Here is a 27,076-nt window from a genome sequence, read left to right as displayed (position 1 = left end):
TCTTTAATTTCAAAATCTATCCCTCATTTCAAAACCTTCTTTGTTTGTGTTTTCAACTTAAACTTGTTTTAATGAGTAGAAACTTTGGCCTTATGCCATTGAATTTTCAAACATTTTATTAAATCAAACTCGTAAATAAACTTTACCATATTGACTTTAATTTCAAAAAACAAAAATAACTAACAACCTCATTTAAGTCTTTGGCCTTTTTGTGCCTTTTTCTTTTAAACCTTTGTTAAAATCAATCCACCAACTTCTTTGAAATTTTTACTATAAACTACGGGGTTTTGATCCCTCATTTTTATGTTGGTACGTAGGCATAATACCGGAGGTCTTGTCAAACACAAAAATATAATTAATGAATTCTTCTCTCATCCCCCCAATCTATATTTTATCAAACATCATTTCAACCAAAACACTTGCACACAAAAAAGGGCTCCCTAAGAGTACTTAGGACACTTTGGGTGCTAATACCTTCTTTATGTGTAACCAACCCCCTTACCTGTAATCTATGACATTTTATTAGTTTTGATTTGAAAACTTCTTATCTTTGGGGTTTGTTCGTACTTTTCCCTCTTCCTTTGGAAATAATAAAAGCGCGGCACCGACTCTGATTTTATCGATGTCGAGTTAATCAATAGCTTGATGTTCATGAATTTACCGCTACACCATGGTCAAAGCTTCACACATTGCTGCAGTTGCATCACCGAGAAGTTTGGTGAAGAGTTTCCTAGTCATTTCAGTCGATTCTTTGTTTTTCTCACATTATTTTGGCTTGTAGATTTCCATCAAATTGTAGGAGAATAACCGCTTGCTCTGAAATCAGCAAGTTGAAGGCGTGATTCTTTCTCAAAGAGTGCACAAGATAGTAGTGAATGCTCAAATTACACAGAATTTCAAGACCGAACAAGATCATATTGAAGGCAAAGTTTCAGATGATTATGAGGCGTGGATAATGTAGGATCAAGTTGTCTTCATATGGATACTTTCCACCATTTTTAATCTATGTTACCTCACATGTTATCTTCCAAGCATGCATTTGAAGTGTGGGCAAATATTCACAAATACTTTAATGCTCACATGAAATCTAGGGTTCGTAAATTTCGTGTTTAATTGAAATCCATCATGAAAGGCAATAACTCCATCACAAAGTATGTTCTTTGTGTTAAGGAAAACACAAACTCATTACTAATTGTTGGAGATGTTATTTCACAGCAAGATCAGGTTGACTAAATCCTTGATGGATTATCAAAAGAGTATAGTCCTTTTGTTATGCAAATGTACGGTAACTTTGAACCTCTAACCTCTTTGTGCAGTGTAACACCTCAAAATTTGCCCTCCTCTCTTGGGACTAGTTTAACATATTGCATATCATTTTTAGGTCATTAGGCATTGCATATTGCATATCATGTGGTTACATTGTGCAAGTCATCCTCACAAGTCTTGATTAGAAGATGGAGAGGTCATGTGCAAGCTAGGGTTTCATTGGACTGGTCATTAATCATCTGAGGATGTGGAGGTCCAAATTAGGGTTTCATGATTCTCAAAGGATAGTGGTCTTCATCTTGATTGCAATGGTTCATCATCATCATCATGGTTTGATATCATCAAGAGTTGAAGCAGATTCCTTGAGATTAGGGTTTTGACCACTGGTCAACCCTAATCAGTTGCATTGGGCCAATCAGGGCATGGTAAGGAGATGGGGTCTACAATGGATATGGGGATCATTTCATGATTATATTGAGCTTATTGAGGCTAGGGTTTCATCCTTGAGCCATTTCATCAGGAGATTGGGGCTCAGATGGATCTATGCATTGCCAAATTCATCTATCAGTGAAAAAGTCAACTGTGGTCAACCGTGCATGATTTAATGGATTTGAAGGTGGGAGAGAGTTGGATACACTTCAATCATGTTGAAACAAGTGTTATTTGCCATTTCAAAGCTTAAGAATGAAGAAAATAAAGTCAGAACAAAAATTGCCAAAAACAGAAGGTGACTTGTAATAGAAGTTTCCAAAAATGGAAAGTTTTTGACTTCAAAATTACATGTCCAAGGAAGATTCAAATGAAAATTTGTTCAACATGAAAGTTGTAGATCTTGGTCTCACCTTTCCAAAAAGTCCAAGAACTTGAAAATCCCATGTATGGTTGGCAAGTTATGGTCCATTCAATTTCAAAAATGACCCATAATCAGGAGGGCATAACTTCCACATGGAGTGTCCAAATTGGGTGATCTTTTTATGCACAAACTCCATTTGACATGTACTTTCATGGTGCATAATTTGATTTCATCAAAAATGGTCAATGCAAAAAGTCAAATTTCAAGTGTACAGTTAAAGATCCAGGGGCAAAATTATCCAACTTGTGAAATAATGTGAATTTTTGAGTGGGGATTTTTGCAACATCTCACAAATGATATTTGGAAATGGTTTGAATGCTCATAACATGTCAAGGCCTCATGGTTTGAGAACTCACTTTTGAAATGGACTTGAAAATGCATAAAAGTGCCATGACATGTGGAAAATGAGAAATACACATCCAATGAAGATGAGACAAGTTGCAACAGCTCATGACAGATATTTTGAGAGTGTATGAGCTGTCAATACAGCTGTCATTGGCCTGTGGTGAAGGTACCATTTTGCCCTTGCTTTGAAAATGACATTTTGCTAAACACATTCTATTTTGTTAATTAAGGTGATTAAGTGTGGATTAAGCTGAGGTATATATTCCTAATCATAACCAACTCATAACAGAATTCACAATTCCCAAAATCACAATCTCTTTTCCCTCCAAATTCACCAAAAACCTCAAGAACACATCAAGCAAAACTCCATCAATCTCTCTCAATTCTTGATCATTTGGCGAGATTCTTTTTGATTTGATCCTCATTCACCTTCCTCTAGCACTGTTTTGGTAAATTGGATTGAGAGAAGCATCAAATCGTGACTGTCCAAGTAAGATTCATCAATGGTGAATTGGATTTTCGTGCATTAGAAGCTAATTCAACTGAACCTGAGCACTTCATACAACTTCTTGAAGCTTATGTTGCACCTGTTTTGGATCAAGAAGCGCGAAGAACATCAAAATCATCGCTGCCATCTCCAGGTACTTGAATTTCGAACTTCATGATTTAATGAATGCTTATATGCGTTTTGGAGAGTGTTGAATGTAGAATCCAATGATGCAATTGGTTTGTAGAATGGTGAACCATAGGCTAAGTTATGTTGATTCAAAGTTAGGACACCAAAACCTAATCCATTCGATTCGTGAAATATAGGGAGAGTTAGTGGAAATTAAGGACATATTTGAGATCTTGAGGATGAGACCTTTCCAACGGTTACTCGTTTGTAGATTTTGGTGAGGTTTTGAAGTTTGAGTGTTCTTGCACATTTCTGGAAAAGCGCATGATGAAGACGATGGATTTCTGGATTTTTTCTTCGTTTGATCCGTTTCAATGCAATTCCATTTTGAATTGATGTTTAGCGCCATTTTTGAGCCAATAGCGTGCCTACACCAAATAATTGAAACGCAGTGTTTAGGGATTCTGAGGAATATTTACCAGTTTGCCATTGGATCCTAATTTAATTAAATAAAATTTCAATAATTATTTAAAAATCACATAAACCTTAAAAAATTCATAAAAAATATTTTAATAATCAAAAAAATATGAGGATTTTTTCTATAGTTTCCAAATTCCCTCTAGAATTTTATGGACATAATTTCCAAAGTTGTGCATGATGGATTGTTGACTTTGCTTAGGGATGTTTGACTTAGGTCATTTTTGTGCACATTTTACCATTTCCATTGTGAAATACTCATGCCTTAAAAGAAATGTCTGAAATTTTTTGAGCTTATTGTAGACATGTTCATGGTGATTTACATATAAAGTTTGTGAATTTTGGATACCTGTGGAGTGAGATATGATTTTTTGAACTTAGGTGTGACAATTTGTGTCACACCTAACTAGGGCAACTTCATGAAATTATTTGCCTGGCCTATGATTGTTGAAATGGAGTGAAATTTTGCATGGATGATTATGGATATGTTGAGATGTTAGGTGAATTTTTCTGGATTTTTATATGGCATTTTCAATTTGATTGATATTTTCATCTCTGTTGGTCAATTGTGCAAGCTCATGTGACACATGTTTGTAAATCTTGTGTGAAATGCTCATATGGTTTTAGATGAAGATGAAATTTGGTATGCTGGTTTTAGACACATTATAGGACATCCCTGTTTTGGTCCCATCCATTTCTTAAATGTTCTCACTGATTTATGAATTTTTGAAGTGAATGCTTGTGTTGATGCTATGATTTGGCTTGAATAATTGTGTATGGATTTCTTGATTTTCATTGCCTTAGTTCCTTTTGTCCAATTGAGCTGAAAATTGACATGCTATACCTTGAATATGTCCTGTTTAGGTGTGAATTATTTGAGGATTTTTGGAATTGTTTTGGTATGCTTTTGATTGAAGTTATTCTGTTTGGACTTTTGATGTTGCATTTGACCTAGTTTGTGATGTTTTGGTCATGAAATGAATATGATGAATGATGTGAGTATGGGATCAATTGCGTTTGCTTTCTATTTGTATTAATTTGGTTTTGGTTGAGAATCCCTTGCTGGTTAGAATTTTTTCTCACTTTTGGACTCTAGGCTTGGCCTAGTGGTCTAGTTTCTCACATTTGGATTGACTTTTCAGGATGAAATGCATGGTGCTTAAGGAGAATGCTTCAAGTCAATAAAATTGAATTTGCTTGATGTGGAGAACTAACATAACTTTGTTTTGTAGGTTGTGAAGCTTGAGCTTGAGCTTATAGCTTGCCTTTGTGTTGCTTGATTGTATAGTCTGACTGATTAACATTTGCTGTTTATTGTTGTTTGTCTGAGTACTGATGATACTTGATTGATTTCAGGTACATTTAGTCGCTTACAGTTCTTTAAGAACTTGCTTGCTGCTGCTTGGTTTTAAACCGCTTGAGGTAGGAATTCTATTCTTCATGTAGTCTGGGAGACCCGGCCTGTTACTTGGCCGGGCAAAATGTCTGAAGTCCTCCTTAAGAGGCGATGATTGTGATTGTTTAATATTGTGCCTAAGCCGGTGAAGTCCTCTATGAGGCAATTGGTGGAAGCCAAGGGATATGCAATCTATCCCCCACTATTCTGTGAGTCGTCCCTCTGCTCACACGGCTGTGTGTTGATGCATTGGGACACAAACCCAAGATCTTGTGCTGTTGCACAATCGAGTCAGAGTCTTTGAGCGTAGAAGGGTCCCTCCATTCTGGACCCACGCTCCTTTGTCTGAAGCTCTCCCTGGTTAGTGATAAGAGCTGTGAAGTCTAATCTTCACTCACCTTTCATCTGCTTCACCTTAGCCTCGTAATGGCAAGGTTAAGAGCGAATAATACCCATGTACAGATGACTTGCTTCGGCAGTCAAACCCATTGCTTGAGCCTCACTTGATTGGTTATAGTGTGTGCTATGTGAATATTTGTTTGCTCTGTTTGCTTGTATGCTTGTATGCTTGTTTTCCTGGATAGGATTAGCTTGCAGTTGTGCAAGTAGGTAGAAACCTCAACGTAGGGTAATGATGCATGACAACACTAGGCTCGAGTACAGCTCCCTGGTAGTGTGTCTTCCCTCGGTTTCTGGCTAGTTTTTCTTTCCCTTGAGGGGGAACTACATCGCCCTGATCCTCGTTCCAGATGAGGTATGTAGGCAGGAGGTCGTGCGAGACCTCTCCGGGCACTTTTTTTTCTTTTTGTGTGTGTTTACTTGTCATCTGATTGTGTGTTTTGGTTCGGATGCCGACGTAAGTCCAGTGATTGGCTGTCGGGCTCCACGTTTGCCCTTTTGAGTGTGTTTTGGTTCGGATGCTGACGTAATTCCATCGAGCGGTTGTCGGGCTCCATGTTCGCCATCTGTTTGTGTGTTTTGTGTTGTTTGGCGTGCGTAAGCCGAACTACAGTGGCTCTGATTCTTGTTCCAGACAAGATATGTAGGCATAGGATGCGACGTCCTATCGAGCTCCCTTCTCCTAACCCCACCTGCGTTCCCTGTGTGTGTGTGATGTTTAGCAACTTTTTCTTTATTTTAGAACGTGGATCCCGTCGAGTACGACGGACGTGAGGGGTGCTAATACCTTCCCCTTGCGTAACCGACTCCCTTACCCTTTCTCTTTGGTCGCAAGACCATTTCCTTTCCAGGTTTCTCTGAGCGTTTCCTTTCCCTATCTTGGGATAAATAACGCGCAGTGGCGGCTCTGTGTTGTGTTTTTGTTTGAGTCCCGCCGGTTGTTTTTTCGCGGATGCGACAGCTGGCGACTCTGCTGGGGATCACAAGATGTAGACCTGTGCTGGTCCATCTTCCCTAAGCGAGTCTCTCCTAGCGTTCTAGGATAGTTTAGGTTGCTTGTTTGTTTTTATTTATTGCATTTATTATTCTAACAGTGTATATATCTGCATAAATATTTGCATGCATCATACTATCATTATTGCCGTCCTCTGTGCAGGTGGTTCCTCTGTTTGGGGTGGGTGTTCTGAGTGGGGCTAAAACCCAGGCCCGAGTATACACCTAGGATTAGTGTGGGTCTCACGTTCCTCATTTGCTATATCAGTATGATGTTGCAACGTGATATACCACAAGCCGGACGAGGTTCATTTGATAGTACTTTCTATTGTGGAATATTTCACTTTGGCTTAGTTACTTCATTTGAGCTATTGACTCCGGTGACCGATCATTTCCCGGATCTTTGGTTTAGACGATCTCAGGAGAGCTACAATGGCACACCCGAAAGGGCAAACCCATTGAGTATCTCTGCCCGATTGTCGAGACTATTATCCGCCTTAGGGTGACCTGATTAGAATTTACCTGTGAGGGGAGGGTGATTCTTTCAGATGCATGTTCAGATGATGACTCATATGGTGACTAATGGTTCCGTGGATCAGAGTCATATTTATAAGTCGGATTTATGGCCGTTTATTTCCGAGACGCCGGAGTGCTGTCCGAGTTATTTATCAGTGGGGATCCGTTTATTTCAGGATTCCCCGGGCCGATGTTATCAGTGGGGATCCGTTTATTTCAGGATTCCCCGGGCCGATTCAGATGGTTATGGGTGTCTGTTCAGAGATTGTCAGATGATGATGATGATGTATCTATCTTCCGTTTATTTCGGAGCCCTTGGGTCGGATTTGCGGTTACATGTTCCCTCAGATGGTTGTGATCGGTTCAGAAATCAGGGCTGTGATTCAGAGCAACAGATGATCAGATGACTTGGAGGATGGCAATGCATTGCATTCATTCATCAGCATCATTACATAATGCATTTACTTGCATCTAACACATGTTTATCCATATGCAGGGGCATTTTGATTGAGATCCTGGTTGAGAGACTTTCTGCTCAGATATGAGGACCGGTTTGAAAGACAACGTTACCTACAGTTTCTTCAATCCAGAGATTGACGAGTTGAGAGATATGATAGCATTGATTACTCCCGACCATGTGGGGATGTTCAGAGAGTCATACGGTAGTATCCTGAAGATGGTTTTCAGACTCACTGACAGTGACAGGAGCGCCATTCATACTCTTCTCCAGTTCTATGACCCGGGTCTGAGATGCTTCGTGTTTCCAGATTATTTGTTGGGGCCTCTGATGGAGGACTATGCTAGTATGTTGGGTGTGCAGATCCGAGATCAGATTCCTTTCTGTGCTATTAGAGGAGAGCCTGATGTCCTTGGGATTTCCCGTGCTCTTTATTTGAGTCCGGAGATGGTCAAGGAGAGTTTGAAGGAGAAAGGAAAATTACCGGGTTTTCACTTGAGTTTCTTGGAAGCTAAGGCCAAGGAACGTGCCGCTGTGGGTGATTGGAAAACGGTTTGTGCTTTGATTGCTGTGGGCATTTATGGGGTTATTCTGTTTCCTAATCAGCAGAACTTTGTGGACCATAATGCTATCAGATTGTTCATGCAGAGGAACCCTATTCCTACTCTGATTGGAGATGTTTACTACTCGGTTCATAACAGGAACGAGAAGCGGCGTGGGGGTTTGATCCGGTGCTGTGCTCAGTTGCTATTCCGGTGGTTTATGGGGTACTTGCCTTCCAGAGGTGCTTTTGCTCATCTTGATCCTACGGTCAAGTGGTCTGTCAGATTGATGGGTTTGCGGGCTGATGACATTGCTTGGACTCATAATGGTATGGCTGGGCGGGATTTCATATATAGCTGTGGAAGATTTCCCAATGTGCCTCTCATAGGGGTTCAGGGTTGCATCAATTACAACCCGGTGCTTCTCAGGAGACAGATGGGGTTTGCCGTAGAGGTTCCTCCTCTCGAGCGGGAGATTCAGGAGTCCTTTTACTTCTCAGCTGAGGGCAATCAGGCCAAGCTGGTACAGGTGTCTGGGGCATGGCGCAACATCCAGAGAAAGGGCAAGGTTCCGTTTGGTAAGGTCAACTGCCGGTATTTTCCTTTATTTGATGATTGGTTGCGGAAGAGGATAGAGATCGCACATCTACCATTTCCTGGAGGTGATTTGGGGTGTCCTATGATTGAGGGTCCAAGTTCTTCTGTCAGTATGGGAGAATTCCTCGAGATGAAGAGGGCTAGAGATCAATTGCTTGCAGAGAAAGCGGAATGGGAGAGGAATGTTGCTCGGATTCAAACGTCCAATCAGGAGATCAAAGTGAGGATGGAAGATCAGGACAAGCGGCATGCCCTGGAAGCCAAGCGCTTTGAGATGGATACTGCTTACTATGGGAAGGTCAGCCAAGCCTTAGCATCTTCAACAAAGGAGCATGACATCACCAAAGAGAGATTAGCTAGAGCTTCAAAGGTCATTGAAAATGAGAAGAGGAGGCAGATCCTCGTGAGAGATCAGAGGGATGACCGGTCCGAGTTCTTATTGCTGAGTGGGAGTCCAAGCTGAAGGTTAAGGAATCAGAGAACATGAAGATCACTGCTGAGAGAGATCATTACATGGCTGAGAGAGATCACTACTTCAGGCAGATGAAGATTCATCAGAAAGAAGTGGGGAGATTGCAGCAGGAGAACACCGAGCTCAGGTTCGCCGTAGAGTTCGCGAAGATGGAAGATGAGATAGGGCCATCTGTGGGACCCTCATCCAGCTAGATCTTGCATTTGTATTGGATTACCGTCAGGCTTGTTGACGGAATCTACTTGCTTGTATTTCTTTCCTGATTCTGGAGGATTGTATTTGAATTCTATCTGGTTGATGTATGACTATGGCACTGTTTGTGCACTTTTGTTATGTGATGGTATTTTTCATTCAGCGGTTGATCTTCAAGCTTTATTTGCTTTACCGTATGCACTCACACAAGCACACACATGGTTGGGGTATTTTGCTAAATCATATATCTCTGGTATGAATGGGGAAGTCAAAATGCTGAATGTCAGAATATTGCTGCCGAATTATTATTTGTCTCAATGAAGCCAGGATCGAGAGACAAAGTGTTCCTCATATGGATGGACATTGCATTCATGCATAATAACTTGTTTTCTGTTTTGCAGGTGTCAGTTTCTAACCTGTTTGATTGACACAGGAATGATGAATCCGTCCAACGCCGACGTTCTCGAGCTGAAAGAGAAGATGGGAGAGCTGATTCATGTCATGCAAGAGTTCGCCTTGGGGCAGAAAGTAATTGCCGAAAAGGTGGGGAGGATTGAAGACTGGCTGAAGATGGGGAACATGCAAGGAAACGCTTCGTCATCTGGACCGAAGAAATTCTTTGGTAATGACCAGCACAAGGATGAGGGTGAATCGAGTGCTGTGTACGCCCAGAGAGGACACGGTAGGGGTCGTTACTACCAGCACACTGCTGCAGTAACCATCCCTGCTGGTAAACAGTCAGTCCGACAGCAACCTCAGACAACTCCATAGAAGATACAGGGAGCTGGGAGTCAAGTGAAAGGAAAGGGGGTTGATCGTCATTTTGACAAGCCACCCATGACGTATGGTCTTCTGTTTAAAAAGTTGATGGATCTGGGGATGGTTCAGCCAAGGATGTTAGCTCCATTGAGATCAGATCAGAGGCCACCTAACTATAATGAGAACGCCAGGTGTGAATTCCATTCTGGTGCGCCTGGGCATAACATTGAGGGTTGTAGAGCCTTCAAGCATACTGTCCAAGATCTGGTGGATTCCAAGGCCCTCAATTTTACATTGTCATTGAATGCTGATGCCAATCCCATGCCGGCGCATGGACAGGCGATGGTGGGTGCAATTGCTGAAAATTCAGATCGCGTCTGTGCGATGGGGGAAGAGACTGACAGCGACTGTGAACTTGAGTCATGGATAAAATCGTGCGTACCAGGGAACTGGAAGGCCTGAAGGATCAGCACTGTCACTCATCCGGAAGAGTAATGTTTCTTGTTTCTCAACGTTATTTGCATGAAAGCCATATGTGTTGCCCGACACGTAATGGTTCATTGTAAGGGCCACCTCATGTTTAAATTTGCATTTTCTGCATCATTAATAAATGGATGTTTTTCAGTCAAAAAGCGGTGTTCCCTGTTTTTCATTTATTTTTGCAGTTTTAAAAACAAATAAAAATGGCAATGTTTGTTTTCATTTTTCTTTTTTTGATTTGTCTCGTCCCAAAGTCGAAAAATAATTCTCCGGATCTCGTTGATAACAATTTGGTTACACCTCATATGACTTCGACAAACCGATCTATCTCGCTGAAGAAGAAGACGAAGAAGATTGTGATCTGCTGGGAGATTAGCCAGGTTGTTGAAACAAGAGGAGAAGGTGATTCAGCCGCTCGAAGAGCGAATTGAGATTGTTAACCTGTGTACTGCCGAGGTCAGGAAGGAAAGGAAAATTGGAGCCGCTGCAGAGGCGAGTTGAGAGCAGAATGGTAGCCTTGTTGAAAGAGTATGTGGATGCCTTCACCTGGTCATGTCAGGATATGCCAGGGCCGGATACCGATGTCGTTGTGTACAAGCTACCAAGGAGAGAAGAGAGTCCTCTGGAGAAGCAGAACGCCAGTGCCTGTATCAGAGAGCCATGGTGACTTTGTTTCATGAGGTGATTCACCAGGAAGTTGAAATCAAATGCTATGACATGATAGCAAGGTCCCAAATAGAAGAGGGGCATCTGGCAGACTGGGGCAGGTCGTTTGACCAGTTGAAATGATTCAAACTGAGGTTGAATTCAGATAAGTGCACTGTCAGAGTGCGGTCCGGTAAAATGCTGGGGGTTCATTGTAAGAGAGGAATCGAGGTCGATCCTGCTAAAAAAAAAAAAAAAAAAAAAAAAAAAAAAAAAAGAGAGAAATGCCTGAACCGAGAATAAAAAAGAGAGGTTCGTGGTCTCTTAGGCAGATGGAACTACCTGTTATGGTTCACATCTCATCTAACAGCCACGAATGGACCTATATTCAAGCTGAGAAAGAAAGATCAAACGGTCAGGTGAAATAATGATTGCCAAGGGGCACTAAAAAAAAAAAAAAAAAAAGTTGCAGGAACCTCTGATTCTGATACCTCCCGTGGAAGGAGCGATTGTTAATCTGTGCTTGACGGCCTTCGAGGGGTCTACGAGCGGTATTGGGTCAGCATGACGAGTCTTGTCGAAAAGAGCATGCAATTTACCTTAGCAAAAAGTTTACCGACTGTGAAACAATACATTCACTGTTCGAGAAAACTTGATGTACTTTGGCATAGGCTGCTCGCCGACTGAGACAGTGTATGCTGGTTCATGTCACTTTGTGGATTTCGATATGGATCTGATCAAGTAGATTTTTGAAGAGCCAGCAATGACCGGACGGGTTGCGAAAGGGCCAATGATTTTGATTGAATACGATATTCGATATACCTCTCGGAAAGCAATCAAGGGGAATGTATTGTCTGATTACATCGTCCAACAACTCGTGGAGGATAATCAACCAATGAAGTTTGAATTCCCTGATGAGGACATCTCGAGGTGCTCCAATCGAAAGATTGAGAGTGGCCGATCCCGGAGGAGGGGCCTGACCCCGAATCCGAACGGGTTTTGATGTCTGATGGGGTTAATGTGGACGAGTTAGTGCTTTGGTTACGCCAAAGGGATCCCATGTTCCCTTCGTTTCCAGGATAGCATTTGAATGCGCTGACAATGTGGCAAGTACGAAGCTTGTATACCGGGTATTGTACCTCGGTGCGCCTACTGGGGCAAACTCCTTTCTCATTGGTATATGGAATGGAGGCTGTATTACCGGTTGAGGTTCAGATTCCCTCTTTGAGAGTCCTGATGGACGTAAAGTTGCAAGAGGCTGAATGGGTAAGGACCCGATATGAAGAATTGAGTCTGATAGAGGAAAAGAGGCTGGCAGCCATCTGTCATGGGCAGTTATACCAACAGCGGATGAAGCGTGCTTTTGACAAGAAGGTGCGACCTCGGGTATATCACGTAGGTGATATGGTGCTGAAAAGGATCCTTCCTCCTCAAAACGATCGAAGGGGCAAATGGACACCGAATTATGAAGGTCCATTCGTGGTCAAGAAGGTTTTCTCTGGTGGAGCCTTGTTGTTAACAACCATGGATGGCGAGGATTTTCCATCCCCTATGAATGCGGACGCGGTTAAAAAATACTTCGTATAAAGAGACCCGCTGGACGAAAAGAATAAAATAGTCCAGGCAAAAATGGGCATCCCGGCGAACCAAAAACAGAAAGAAAGGTTCGGGCAAAAATTAGGGATAAAAAAGAAAAAAACTGTACACCCGGCGAGTCGAAAACCTGAAAAGGCGACTTGGGCAAAAAGGGGGTATCCCGGTGGACTGAAAACCCGAAAGGGCGGTCCAGGCAAAAGAGGGATTGAAACGAACAACTGCGTCCAGCATGATCGTTTTCGCTTTGGTTAAAGCATCATGGATAATACCCGGTAGGGATCAATCGGAAACGTCTTGTTCAGAAGGCAGAAAGCATGGAGAGTCTGAGGACATATGGGGTGTAACCGAGTTGGAACTCGACGAGGTCTCGGGTTTCACATTGCCATTAGGATAGATTTTTCCTTTTGAGTGCAATTACCTCTTTTCAGGAATTGCTTCCTTCGTATTGCTCAATTTGAGCCACATAGTTTTCAAATCAATAAAATGCATATTCGGTCAAATAATTTTGTTTTTGTTTTTCATTACCGCTTTGATTGCGAAAACATCCGATTATTTTGATAAAGAATCTTGCATTTTGAGACATACAGGTTCCTTCCAATGCATGTTTATAAGATTGAAAGCTTGAAATCTTATTCGGAAGGTTAAGTGACCCAAGTGTTGAAATCTTGACACGCCTGGGGCACGGTTTTATCTGACGATCTGTTTTGCAGGAACTGTTAGATATTTTCACTCACTTGCAGGTTGTGATGTGGAAGCTTTGACAAGAGAAATCCCCAGAGAGTTCGATCAGAGATGAATGGGTAGAGGGACGATGAAAAGACGTTGAGACGCACGACGATCCTTGATGATAATCAAGAAGACTCTTCAAAGTCGGAAGACTTGAAAGTTTGTAGAAATTCCCCGGAGGAGGACGGTAGGAAGAGACGACGTGAGACGTCCGACGACCCTTGAAATTAATCAAGAAGACTCTTCAAAGTCGGAAGATTGAAAAGTATGTATAAATCCCAGGAGTACGTTTCTCGTCGAGCGCGGAGCGATTTGGAATACAAGATGATGGAGCAGAAAAGGTCCAGACGAGTCTGGGAGTTCTCAAAAGTGGAAAGCTGATGCGAGATTAGGAGGTGGATACCATGGGTCGACGAGTCGGCGGGTGTTCTGAACCAACTTTTCTTATTTCCCAGCGTGGTCCCCAAGCAGAATCAGAGGACTAGTTCCCCAGCAGATCCAAAGTCTGTGATTTCCACAGCCGAGTCAGGATGATTATCCTTGGCAGGTAAACGATGTTTCCTCAGCAGCCATGCCTGAAGGTTGCTATTCCCCGAGTGGAGCGGGTTTCAATGAAATATATCTCCAGCAGTGCATCCTACCAGTGGATGGGACGAGTTTCCGTAGCAGACGGATATCTGCATCCCCAGCTGAGTGTATCCTACGTGTGGATTGCATGGGTTGTCCCCAGCGGAGTAGCATTCGTTTCCCTAGCAGGGTCAGGATGGTTATCCCCAGCAGGTGATAGATCGATGCTTCCCCAGTCGCCAGGCCTGGAGGTGGCTGTTTTCCCAGCAGAGTATCTGTGAGCATTTCCCCAGTAAAGTCGTCAGGTATCTGTAAGGTTTTCTCGAAGCAGAGTCGAGATTTATATCCTCAGCAAGTCGAAGACTTTTGTATCCCCACAGAGCGTTGGTGGTGTCTTCCCCAGCAGTTTCTCGAGCAGAGTGGGTGCAAAGGAAGTTCTTCCCCAGCAAGGGTTGCCTTTTTCCAGCAGCAGTGCTATTCCCTAGCAGGGTGGAGATCGGAGTATTGTCGAGTTCCTCAGCAGAGTGTCTCGTGCTTCCCAGAAGAGTCCCTTGAGAGGGATACTTTTTTATGCATTCATCATGTAAATAAGCATAGCATATTGCATAGAAAAAAATAATAAATCGCGTAGCATTTCCATAATTATGGAGCATTACGCAGAAAAAGATCATGCATCATTGTTGCAAGCATAGAGCTAGTCTCAAGCCGTGGTTACCGTTTGAGAGGTGGTTGTGCCAGAAAGCGAAGATGTTACTCTGTGGAGTTTAGCATCATGACGTCAGATCAAGGACATTCCCCAGTAGTACGATACTGGAGGGAAATGTTTCCGTCGGACAGAGATGGAAATAATATCAGAGGACGTTACGCGATCAGAGCGATTCAAGCCGTGGTTACCGCTTGAGGATTGGTTTTATCAGACAGTGAAGGTGTTACTCCGAGGAGTCTAGCATCATGGTTTTAATCAAGGATATTCCCCAGTAGTACGATACTGGAGGGTAAGTTTCTGTCGAGCAGAAATGGGAATGTTAATCAAGAAAGTTTCGGGGTTCAAGAAAAACAAGAAAAAAGATAATCCCCAGCTAAACGCGAAGTGTTTGTCTGCCAGGGTTGAATAGAGAGCAGTCGGCTCAGGGCTTGTCATCCTCAGCATGGGTCGTTGTGGCACTCCAGCCAGTTTCCGATTTCCAGATCGAAGAGGTTCTCAACAGTCAGGACGAAGAACTTGTGGCATTCCGGCCAGTTTCCGATTTCCAGATCGAAGAGGTTCTCAACAGTCAGGACGAAGAACTTGTGGCACTCCGGCCAGTTTCCGATTTCCAGATCGAAGAGGTTCTCAACAGTCAGGACGAAGAACTTGTGGCATTCCAGCCAGTTTCCGATTTCCAGATCGAAGAGGTTCTCAACAGTCAGGACGAAGAACTTGTGGCACTCCGGCCAGTTCCGATTTCCAGATCGAAGAAGCTCACGATGATTAGATCGATGCAGCTTGCGGCAATCCGGCCAGTTTCCCGGTATCCAGACCGAAGTGGTATCCAGACCGAAGTGGTATCCAGACCGAAGAGGTGTTCAGACCAAAGTGGTGTTCAGGCCAAGAAAATGAAAAAAGCATAAAAGGAGAGAGAATAGTAATCCCTAGCGGATGTGTGGTGTTCAGGCCATGGTTATCCCTGTGTTACCATTTATTTTGGTATCCAGGTCGACGTGTTTCGGTGATCAGGCTGACTTTCTCCATTCCGGACGGATTCTTTCAGAAGATTGTGTTTCTTTGCCGATTCTGATGGGCGTTGTTAATTATTATCCCATCAGAGTGCAAATTGTTCGTCTGTTTCTTGGTATTCAATCACTCTTCATCCTGATCATCTGAAAGCCGAGGCTATTCATATCGACAGGTTCACAGTGGATTGAATAGGGGCAGCTGTAACACCTCAAAATTTGCCCTCCTCTCTTGGGACTAGTTTAACATATTGCATATCATTTTTAGGTCATTAGGCATTGCATATTGCATATCATGTGGTTACATTGTGCAAGTCATCCTCACAAGTCTTGATCAGAAGATGGAGAGGTCATGTGCAAGCTAGGGTTTCATTGGACTGGTCATTAATCATCTGAGGATGTGGAGGTCCAAATTAGGGTTTCATGATTCTCAAAGGATAGTGGTCTTCATCTTGATTGCAATGGTTCATCATCATCATCATGGTTTGATATCATCAAGAGTTGAAGCAGATTCCTTGAGATTAGGGTTTTGACCACTGGTCAACCCTAATCAGTTGCATTGGGCCAATCAGGGCATGGTAAGGAGATGGGGTCTACAATGGATATGGGGATCATTTCATGATTATATTGAGCTTATTGAGGCTAGGGTTTCATCCTTGAGCCATTTCATCAGGAGATTGGGGCTCAGATGGATCTATGCATTGCCAAATTCATCTGTCAGTGAAAAAGTCAACTGTGGTCAACCGTGCATGATTTAATGGATTTGAAGGTGGGAGAGAGTTGGATACACTTCAATCATGTTGAAACAAGTGTTATTTTCCATTTCAAAGCTTAAGAATGAAGAAAATAAAGTCAGAACAAAAATTGCCAAAAATAGAAGGTGACTTGTAATAGAAGTTTCCAAAAATGGAAAGTTTTTGACTTCAAAATTACATGTCCAAGGAAGCTTCAAATGAAAATTTGTTCAACATGAAAGTTGTAGATCTTGGTCTCACCTTTCCAAAAAGTACAAGAACTTGAAAATCCCATGTATGGTTGGCAAGTTATGGTCCATTCAATTTCAAAAATGACCCATAATCAGGAGGGCATAACTTCCACATGGAGTGTCCAAATTGGGTGATCTTTTTATGCACAAACTCCATTTGACATGTAATTTCATGGTGCATAATTGGATTTCATCAAAAATGGTCAATGCAAAAAGTCAAATTTCAAGTGTACAGTTAAAGATCCAGGGGCAAAATTGTCCAACTTGTGAAATAATGTGAATTTTTGAGTGGGGATTTTTGCAACATCTCACAAATGATATTTGGAAATGGTTTGAATGCTCATAACATGTCAAGGCCTCATGGTTTGAGAACTCACTTTTGAAATGGACTTGAAAATGCATAAAAGTGCCATGACATGTGGAAAATGAGAAATACACATCCAATGAAGATGAGACAAGTTGCAACAGCTCATGACAGATATTTTGAGAGTGTATGAGCTGTCAATACAGCTGTCATTGGCCTGTGGTGAAGGTACCATTTTGCCCTTGCTTTGAAAATGACATTTTGCTAAACACATTCTATTTTGTTAATTAAGGTGATTAAGTGTGGATTAAGCTGAGGTATATATTCCTAATCATAACCAACTCATAACAGAATTCACAATTCCCAAAATCACAATCTCTTTTCCCTCCAAATTCACCAAAAACCTCAAGAACACATCAAGCAAAACTCCATCAATCTCTCTCAATTCTTGATCATTTGGCGAGATTCTTTTTGATTTGATCCTCATTCACCTTCCTCTAGCACTGTTTTGGTAAATTGGATTGAGAGAAGCATCAAATCGTGACTGTCCAAGTAAGATTCATCAATGGTGAATTGGATTTTCGTGCATTAGAAGCTAATTCAACTGAACCTGAGCACTTCATACAACTTCTTGAAGCTTATGTTGCACCTGTTTTGGATCAAGAAGCGCGAAGAACATCAAAATCATCGCTGCCATCTCCAGGTACTTGAATTTCGAACTTCATGATTTAATGAATGCTTATATGCGTTTTGGAGAGTGTTGAATGTAGAATCCAATGATGCAATTGGTTTGTAGAATGGTGAACCATAGGCTAAGTTATGTTGATTCAAAGTTAGGACACCAAAACCTAATCCATTCGATTCGTGAAATATAGGGAGAGTTAGTGGAAATTAAGGACATATTTGAGATCTTGAGGATGAGACCTTTCCAACGGTTACTCGTTTGTAGATTTTGGTGAGGTTTTGAAGTTTGAGTGTTCTTGCACATTTCTGGAAAAGCGCATGATGAAGACGATGGATTTCTGGATTTTTTCTTCGTTTGATCCGTTTCAATGCAATTCCATTTTGAATTGATGTTTAGCGCCATTTTTGAGCCAATAGCGTGCCTACACCAAATAATTGAAACGCAGTGTTTAGGGATTCTGAGGAATATTTACCAGTTTGCCATTGGATCCTAATTTAATTAAATAAAATTTCAATAATTATTTAAAAATCACATAAACCTTAAAAAATTCATAAAAAATATTTTAATAATCAAAAAAATATGAGGATTTTTTCTATAGTTTCCAAATTCCCTCTAGAATTTTATGGACATAATTTCCAAAGTTGTGCATGATGGATTGTTGACTTTGCTTAGGGATGTTTGACTTAGGTCATTTTTGTGCACATTTTACCATTTCCATTGTGAAATACTCATGCCTTAAAAGAAATGTCTGAAATTTTTTGAGCTTATTGTAGACATGTTCATGGTGATTTACATATAAAGTTTGTGAATTTTGGATACCTGTGGAGTGAGATATGATTTTTTGAACTTAGGTGTGACAATTTGTGTCACACCTAACTAGGGCAACTTCATGAAATTATTTGCCTGGCCTATGATTGTTGAAATGGAGTGAAATTTTGCATGGATGATTATGGATATGTTGAGATGTTAGGTGAATTTTTCTGGATTTTTATATGGCATTTTCAATTTGATTGATATTTTTCATCTCTGTTGGTCAATTGTGCAAGCTCATGTGACACATGTTTGTAAATCTTGTGTGAAATGCTCATATGGTTTTAGATGAAGATGAAATTTGGTATGCTGGTTTTAGACACATTATAGGACATCCCTGTTTTGGTCCCATCCATTTCTTAAATATTCTCACTGATTTATGAATTTTTGAAGTGAATGCTTGTGTTGATGCTATGATTTGGCTTGAATAATTGTGTATGGATTTCTTGATTTTCATTGCCTTAGTTCCTTTTGTCCAATTGAGCTGAAAATTGACATGCTATACCTTGAATATGTCCTGTTTAGGTGTGAATTATTTGAGGATTTTTGGAATTGTTTTGGTATGCTTTTGATTGAAGTTATTCTGTTTGGACTTTTGATGTTGCATTTGACCTAGTTTGTGATGTTTTGGTCATGAAATGAATATGATGAATGATGTGAGTATGGGATCAATTGCGTTTGCTTTCTATTTGTATTAATTTGGTTTTGGTTGAGAATCCTTTGCTGGTTAGAATTTTTTCTCACTTTTGGACTCTAGGCTTGGCCTAGTGGTCTAGTTTCTCACATTTGGATTGACTTTTCAGGATGAAATGCATGGTGCTTAAGGAGAATGCTTCAAGTCAATAAAATTGAGTTTGCTTGATGTGGAGAACTAACATAACTTTGTTTTGTAGGTTGTGAAGCTTGAGCTTGAGCTCATAGCTTGCCTTTGTGTTGCTTGATTGTATAGTCTGACTGATTAACATTTGCTGTTTATTGTTGTTTGTCTGAGTACTGATGATACTTGATTGATTTCAGGTACATTTAGTCGCTTACAGTTCTTTAAGAACTTGCTTGCTGCTTCTTGGTTTTAAACCGCTTGAGGTAGGAATTCTATTCTTCATGTAGTCTGGGAGACCCGGCCTGTTACTTGGCCGGGCAAAATGTCTGAAGTCCTCCTTAAGAGGCGATGATTGTGATTGTTTAATATTGTGCCTAAGCCGGTGAAGTCCTCTATGAGGCAATTGGTGGAAGCCAAGGGATATGCAATCTATCCCCCACTATTCTGTGAGTCGTCCCTCTGCTCACACGGCTGTGTGTTGATGCATTGGGACACAAACCCAAGATCTTGTGCTGTTGCACAATCGAGTCAGAGTCTTTGAGCGTAGAAGGGTCCCTCCATTCTGGACCCACGCTCCTTTGTCTGAAGCTCTCCCTGGTTAGGGATAAGAGCTGTGAAGTCTAATCTTCACTCACCTTTCATCTGCTTCACCTTAGCCTCGTAATGGCAAGGTTAAGAGCGAATAATACCCATGTACAGATGACTTGCTTCGGCAGTCAAACCCATTGCTTGAGCCTCACTTGATTGGTTATAGTGTGTGCTATGTGAATATTTGTTTGCTCTGTTTGCTTGTATGCTTGTATGCTTGTTTTCCTGGATAGGATTAGCTTGCAGTTGTGCAAGTAGGTAGAAACCTCAACGTAGGGTAATGATGCATGACAACACTAGGCTCGAGTACAGCTCCCTGGTAGTGTGTCTTCCCTCGGTTTATGGCTAGTTTTTCTTTCCCTTGAGGGGGAACTACATCGCCCTGATCCTCGTTCCAGACGAGGTATGTAGGCAGGAGGTCGTGCGAGACCTCTCCGGGCACTTTTTTTTCTTTTTGTGTGTGTTTACTTGTCATCTGATTGTGTGTTTTGGTTCGGATGCCGACGTAAGTCCAGTGATTGGCTGTCGGGCTCCACGTTTGCCCTTTTGAGTGTGTTTTGGTTCGGATGCTGACGTAATTCCATCGAGCGGTTGTCGGGCTCCATGTTCGCCATCTGTTTGTGTGTTTTGTGTTGTTTGGCGTGCGTAAGCCGAACTACAGTGGCTCTGATTCTTGTTCCAGACAAGATATGTAGGCATAGGATGCGACGTCCTATCGAGCTCCCTTCTCCTAACCCCACCTGCGTTCCCTGTGTGTGTGTGATGTTTAGCAACTTTTTCTTTATTTTAGAACGTGGATCCCGTCGAGTACGACGGACGTGAGGGGTGCTAATACCTTCCCCTTGCGTAACCGACTCCCTTACCCTTTCTCTTTGGTCGCAAGACCATTTCCTTTCCAGGTTTCTCTGAGCGTTTCCTTTCCCTATCTTGGGATAAATAACGCGCAGTGGCGGCTCTGTGTTGTGTTTTTGTTTGAGTCCCGCCGGTTGTTTTTTCGCGGATGCGACATGCAAGAGGTGTAACTTGACAAAATCAGGAAAGAGCTAGTTGTTTCAACTATAATTGTGAATATGGCGCATGCAAATAATCAAACAAGTGGTGTATGTAAAATGTTGCATATAATTGAGGTTGAGGTCGCATACCTAGAGGATGAGGTCGTGGTAGAGGTTGACTCTCACATGGTATGAGACCTACATGCCAATTATGTGGTAAATATGGTCATGCTCTTGCGGATTGCTAACACATGTTTTATAAGGCATTCACACCTACTCAGATTCAGTCGAAGGTAGCAGGATTTCCAGGTACCTCAACTAACAAAACAGAAGCATCCATGTCTGAATCTCAAGCACTAGCTATAATGCTCTCTACATATTCTTACTATCTTCCTAAGGAGCTTGAGAGTCAAGATTTGCTCACATACTCTGGTGCTTCCCATCACCTTACTTCTTATTCCTCCTTCTTGCAGTCCAAGAAATCTTGTGTAAGACATATCAGAGTCAATGTCGCCAATGGTGAATCCTTATAAATTCATGGTGTAGGTTTCTCTTTTGTAAATTCAAATTCATTTCCTATTTCTTAACTTAAACTTAATGATATTATATTTCCCCCTTGCACCAAAAGAAACTTACTATCAGTTTCAAAATTTTCTAGAGATAATCATGTTGCATTTGAATTTATGGCTGACACATGCTACATAATATCTCAGGATTCTAGAGTTACTCTAATTAAAGGCTTACTGGCTCAAGTGGATTGTATTTCCCTCCATATATTCTATTGAATCCTTTAAGCATTTCTTCTCATCAACATTCTAGTTTAGTTTCTTCATTTACAAATGTTAATTTTATATCTTGTGTTATTATTTCTAATGTACCTAAACTTAGAACTACTTTCTTGTGACATTATAGACTAGGGCAGGCCCATTTTTATGCTATTAAACTTGCTCTCAAACATTGTAATATTCATATTTCCAATAAAGAATCTACTATGTTGTGTAAGTCATGTTATTTGGGAAAGTCTCATATGTTGCATGCTCCACTCTCTTCAAACATATATCTTTCTCCATTTGATGTTGTGTACATAGACCTCTAGAGATCTGCACCTAATCCATCGAGCTTTAGCTTTCTTTACTATATTGCATTTGTTGATGCACATACAAAGTATACTTGAATCAACTTCTTAAAGAAAAAGGCAGAGGAACTTTATGCATTCAAGTCGTTTATGAAGTTTGTTCAAAATCAATTTCAACCCACTATCAAAGCTTTACAATCATATTGTGTGGTGGGGGGGGGGGGATTTATACCCTTTACTAAATTTTTCCATGAGTTTAGCATATCACACAGATTCACTTTCCGACATACATCACACCAAAATGGCATTGTATAAAGGAAGGCATCTAGTGGAGATATTCCTGACCTTGTTATCTCATTTATCCATCCCATTATACTTTTGGGATCATAACTTATCTACAACAATTCATGTTATGAATAGGCTTCCTTCTACATGACTACCTAAATTCCATTCTCACTATCATGCCTTATACCACAAGTTACCTAGCTATGAGTCTCTCAAAGGTTTTTAGTTGTGCTTGATTCCCATTCATTAGAGCCTATAATAAGCATAAACTAGATTCTAGAACCCAATAATGTGTTTACTTAGGCGTTTCACCTCAACATAGAGGTTACAAGTGTTTACAGGTTTGGAAAGATCTTCATCTCTAAAGGTGTTGTGTTTCATGAAAATTCATTTCCTTCTCAACTATGTTTCCAGCAAGTACAACCACCTCATGTCCTACTCATGGTCCTACCGAGTCTCTCACTTTTCCTAACCTAGATCTTCCTCACATGTCTAATACCACTCCATTAATAGAATGGATAATGCCCCCCCTCCTTAATTGTGTCAGATACCCTTTCATCAGCTCCCACACCCCTGTTTAGTCAAATCCTAGAACTGATTCTCGATAACGCGAAAATGTATCGTATATTTGACTTATATGCATTGCTTTTTACTTGATTTTACATAGTATTACGCCGTATTTTATGTTTATTTCAGGTATTTATCGAATAAGACATGTCTAAGCAAGAAAAGGGGAAATAGAAAAAAAGAAAGAAAAAGGGAAGAAAATGGAGCAAAAATGAAGAAATGTGTGGCGCCCACCGCATCGAAGAGTGGCGCCTGCCACAAGGAATTAAGAAGGGTGGCGCCCATCATATTAGGAGAATGTGGCGCCCAACACGCAACAAAGTGGCACCCGCCACGTATATCAAATTAGGGTTGTGGCAACCGCCACCAACCCAGTCTTCCTTGTTTCTCTCCACAATTTTCTCCATGTTTGGTTTTTACTTTTTCTACCAACCACTCCCCACTAGTAGAAATTCAATGATACTTTTAAGGAGAGTGCGGAGTATATATGGGAAAGTTAATTTTTACGAACTAAGGGTGCATTTTTCCAGTCAGATTTTGTTGTTAGATTTTCATAGGAAGTTTCCTACTTTGTAAAAGAATAGCTTCTGCATATCGGGGACTATTGGAATTATTGTTTAAGCATGTGAATTTGATTGTAATGGTGTATTCGATTGCCAAAGCTTGCCGACATTATTTAATTTGAAGAATCAGTATTCATTCCAAGTTCTCGATTTATATTCCAGGTTTTATTTTAATTGCCATTTTAATTACTTATGCCTTATTGTATGCTTAATTGTCTGAATATCATGTTTGTTACCGGATCCATGTCCGACTAAACCCATAGGTATCGGTATGTAAAGACCGTTGAAACGACGAGATTCGTAAATAATTGGTGTTGGCTTTTATAAAATATTATTTTCCGGTTTTAGTTTCTTGTTGTATTCAAAACTGTTTTTCGTACGAGAGTACAAAGCAAACAAAGGTTACGGTCAATAAGAACGAGAGTGTGAAACTTTGACCGGATAGCTGAACCTAGGCATTAATCCTAAACACAACGAGAGCGCTTTAGGATTAATTAGACTTTATTCATATTCAAAAATTACTTTTAAATTCATAATGAGACCGTGAGAGCCAAGAATTCTGGTTTAAGAGTATGGTCAGAGTCAATAAAACCGAGAGTGTGAGACAAAGTCCTTTTTATAAATAATTTCTACTGAAGAATATTTTGATCAATAAGATTACACCAACTATCTATCGAATCCCCTAAGTTTGATGCGTTAGATACCGATATCCCTTTATTAAATATCTTTATTAATATTCTATTTACGTTATAGTTATTTCTTTTCATCCCTCCAATCTTAGAAAAATCCTCAGCCTTAGGTTTACATAGTAATATTAGATAACGATATGTTCGATTATTAGTCCTTTTGGGTTCGATAATCTTTAAAACTACGCGATACTACTGTGCACTTGCAGTCACGATTCCCATAGTCTTACTAAGTCGCGATCAAGTTTTTGGCGTCATTGCCGGGGACTAATTTAATCGATATCGTAACTCCAATGTTTCCCAGTATAGACTAAGGAAAACAATTCTATTTCCCTTTCTAATTTGTCGAGTGTATGCCAAGTACTCGCTCTCAAGGCAAGAAATTAAAGCTACCGTTCGACGAACCTGAGCGTTATCTAAGATTAGAACGCTGGATACGAGACCTGATATGAGAACATCGTATCAAGCTAAATCTTCCTGATCCTAATATCTATATTCCTGAACCAGTTATACAACCAGAGATGGCCGAAGGACCGCAAAACCGTCCTCTTAAGTACTATGTCATCCCTTCGTAGGATGAACCACATAATAGCATCTCTGCCCCAACCATCGAGGTGAATAATTTCAAGCTAAAACCTTTGTTGTTGTCATCCGTACAGCAAAACCAATTTTTAGGTAGTCCCACGGAGGACCCGAACCTATATTTGTCAGTGTTTTTGCAATACACAAATATAGTCAAAATGAATGGTGTCAGCCCCGAAGCTATAAGACTATGTATTTTTCCTTTCTCATTAAGAGATAGAGCTAGAGCTTGGCTCCAATCTCTACCATCCAACTTTGTCACTACGTGGAACGAGTTGAAGAAAGTTTTCTTAGCATGATATTTCCCACCTAGTAAGACGACAATGCTAAGAGCACAAATAAACGGGTTTAAACAAAAAGATAACGAATAACTTTTTGAAGCTTGGGAAAGATACAAAGACATGATGAGGCTTTGTCCATATCACGGTCTAGAAGAGTGGTTGATCATCCATACCTTTTACAATGGTCTCTTGTATAACACAAGATTGATAATAGACGCCGCCGCAGATGGCGCACTGATGGATAAACCCTACAATGAGGCCTATCAACTTATCGAAAGTATGGCCCAGAATCATTATCAGTGGGGAAGCGAAAGAACCTCCGTAGAGAAACCTCTAACGAAATGCGGTATGTACGAAGTAAGTAGTCTTGACCATGTCAATGCTAAGGTAAACACTCTTACTCAATAGATAGACAACTTGACCATAACACCCGTAACCACCGTGGCTACCGTAGCACCAAACTGCGAGATATGCGGAGTTCCTGGACATGCTGCCCCTGAATGTCAACTTTTGGCAGGAGTCTCTACAGACCAAGTGAACTATGCTCAAGGAAACCCTTGCTCAAACACCTATAACCCAGGTTGGAAGAACCATCTTAAATTTTTGTACAAAAACAATAATGCATTGTATGCACCTAACCAAGCACCTGCTGTACCACCAGGATATCATAAAGCTGCCACAAATACTCAAAATGCTCATAGGAAGTCAAACCTAGAAATAATGATGGAAAACTTCATAGCTACCCAAGCCCAAACAAATAAGGATTTCTTAAATCAAAACATACACACTAGTGAGAAAACCAAGCAGTTAGCAAACAAGGTGGACGCTTTAGCCACTGTAATACCCCAAAATTTACCCTTCATTTTTCGTGGAAGCATGGGATTATGTTTCACATTTCATTGACATCATACTAGGTCATACTCATTGCATACTGCATTAGTGACTGGGAAATCAGGTTTTGATCGATCACTCCTTAACAGAAGGAGCCCACACAAAGCAAGATTGAGAATTGGACTTCATTCTCCAAGTATATAAGTCTCAAGGGTCTTAGGGGGCTCCAAGTATCTTATTGTGGTCCTCGGTCATCGATGAAGGATTCAGAGCTATCAGAGTATTCATCTGGATTTAATAAGGAAATTAGGGTTTCATGCCTATCTGCAAGAGGCAATGTTTGGTTGGAAGTAGAGGGGGCTCATCCATGTCATGTTTGGAGAGGCATCTTGGCCTAGGAAGACTCACAATTATCTCAGAAAGATCCATTGGCAAGCAGTGCAATCAGTTCCTAATCAATTTTGCCCTAAACTAGGGTTTGGTATAAAATCAGTTTATTTCTGATTCCTTGGGTGAAAATATTTTCCATGGCCCTCCATATGTCCACAAGGGTCTACATACAAAAAATCAGCTCTTTATTTGAGCTAGAGGTGCTTCAATTGATCACTAGAATCGGAAATCAGACAGTTTGGGGAAAAGTCAACTGTGGGGCCAGAAAAGTCAACCCCTGACATTTTGAGAGTGGAATCTCAAAATCCATGCCTAGGGGAGCTTAAATGTGAAATTTGATTAAGGTTGGATCATGGATTCATCATTTAATCAGGAATTGGAAAAGTTACTTAATTTGGAAATGGTTGACTTTCCATTTAGGGCAAGTTTTCATGATTGTTGCACTCACTCTAAGCCCATTTTCCATCAAGATAAAAACCCCATTTGAAAATTTCTCCAACATGAAAGTTGTTCCTCTTGTTCCAAGCTTTCTAGAGATTTAAAGTTTGCTCCATTTGGATCAAGATTGAGAAAGTTATGCTTAGTCAAAGTGAGACATGTTTTTGGGACACTTAGAAATATTTCTAAGTCTCAAAATCTTCAAAGTTTGTCAAGACTTCTTGGTCAGTTTTCTTGCACTTCAAGACATCATTTGAAAATGTTTTCTTCAAAACAATTATACCTTGCCATGTCCTCTTTCACATCCTTTTGGAATCATCTCATTTGGATCTATGGTTTGAGAGATACATTCACCTAAAGTTGGCATCATGACTTGATTCTCTAGGCAGATTTTAGGCCAAGCTGGCCCAACCAGTTTTGCATGGTAAAACCTGAACTTGACGGCCATTTTTCACCTTCTTCCATTCATCATTTCAACTTGTGCTCAACATGAAAGATGCTAAGCTCCATAATATCTTGCTACTGTTTGCATTATTTCATCATTTGGTGACTTGATCATCAAGTTACATGGCCTCAAAGTCACCACC

The 27,076-nt window shown here is 40.8% G+C and overlaps 1 non-coding gene across 1 annotated transcript; it reads right to left on the bottom strand.

Annotated features, from left to right (window-relative positions):
• Window positions 1–24,872: 24,872 nt before the first annotated feature.
• On the bottom strand, window positions 24,873–24,979 carry LOC127099330 (small nucleolar RNA R71). The gene has a single exon (XR_007793846.1). It is a non-coding gene; the product is annotated as a small nucleolar RNA R71 (small nucleolar RNA).
• Window positions 24,980–27,076: the final 2,097 nt, after the last annotated feature.

Source organism: Lathyrus oleraceus, chromosome 6 (assembly GCF_024323335.1).
Source record: "Lathyrus oleraceus cultivar Zhongwan6 chromosome 6, CAAS_Psat_ZW6_1.0, whole genome shotgun sequence".
Taxonomy (NCBI): Eukaryota; Viridiplantae; Streptophyta; class Magnoliopsida; order Fabales; family Fabaceae; genus Lathyrus; species Lathyrus oleraceus.
This window is presented reverse-complemented; position numbering and strand designations above follow the sequence as displayed.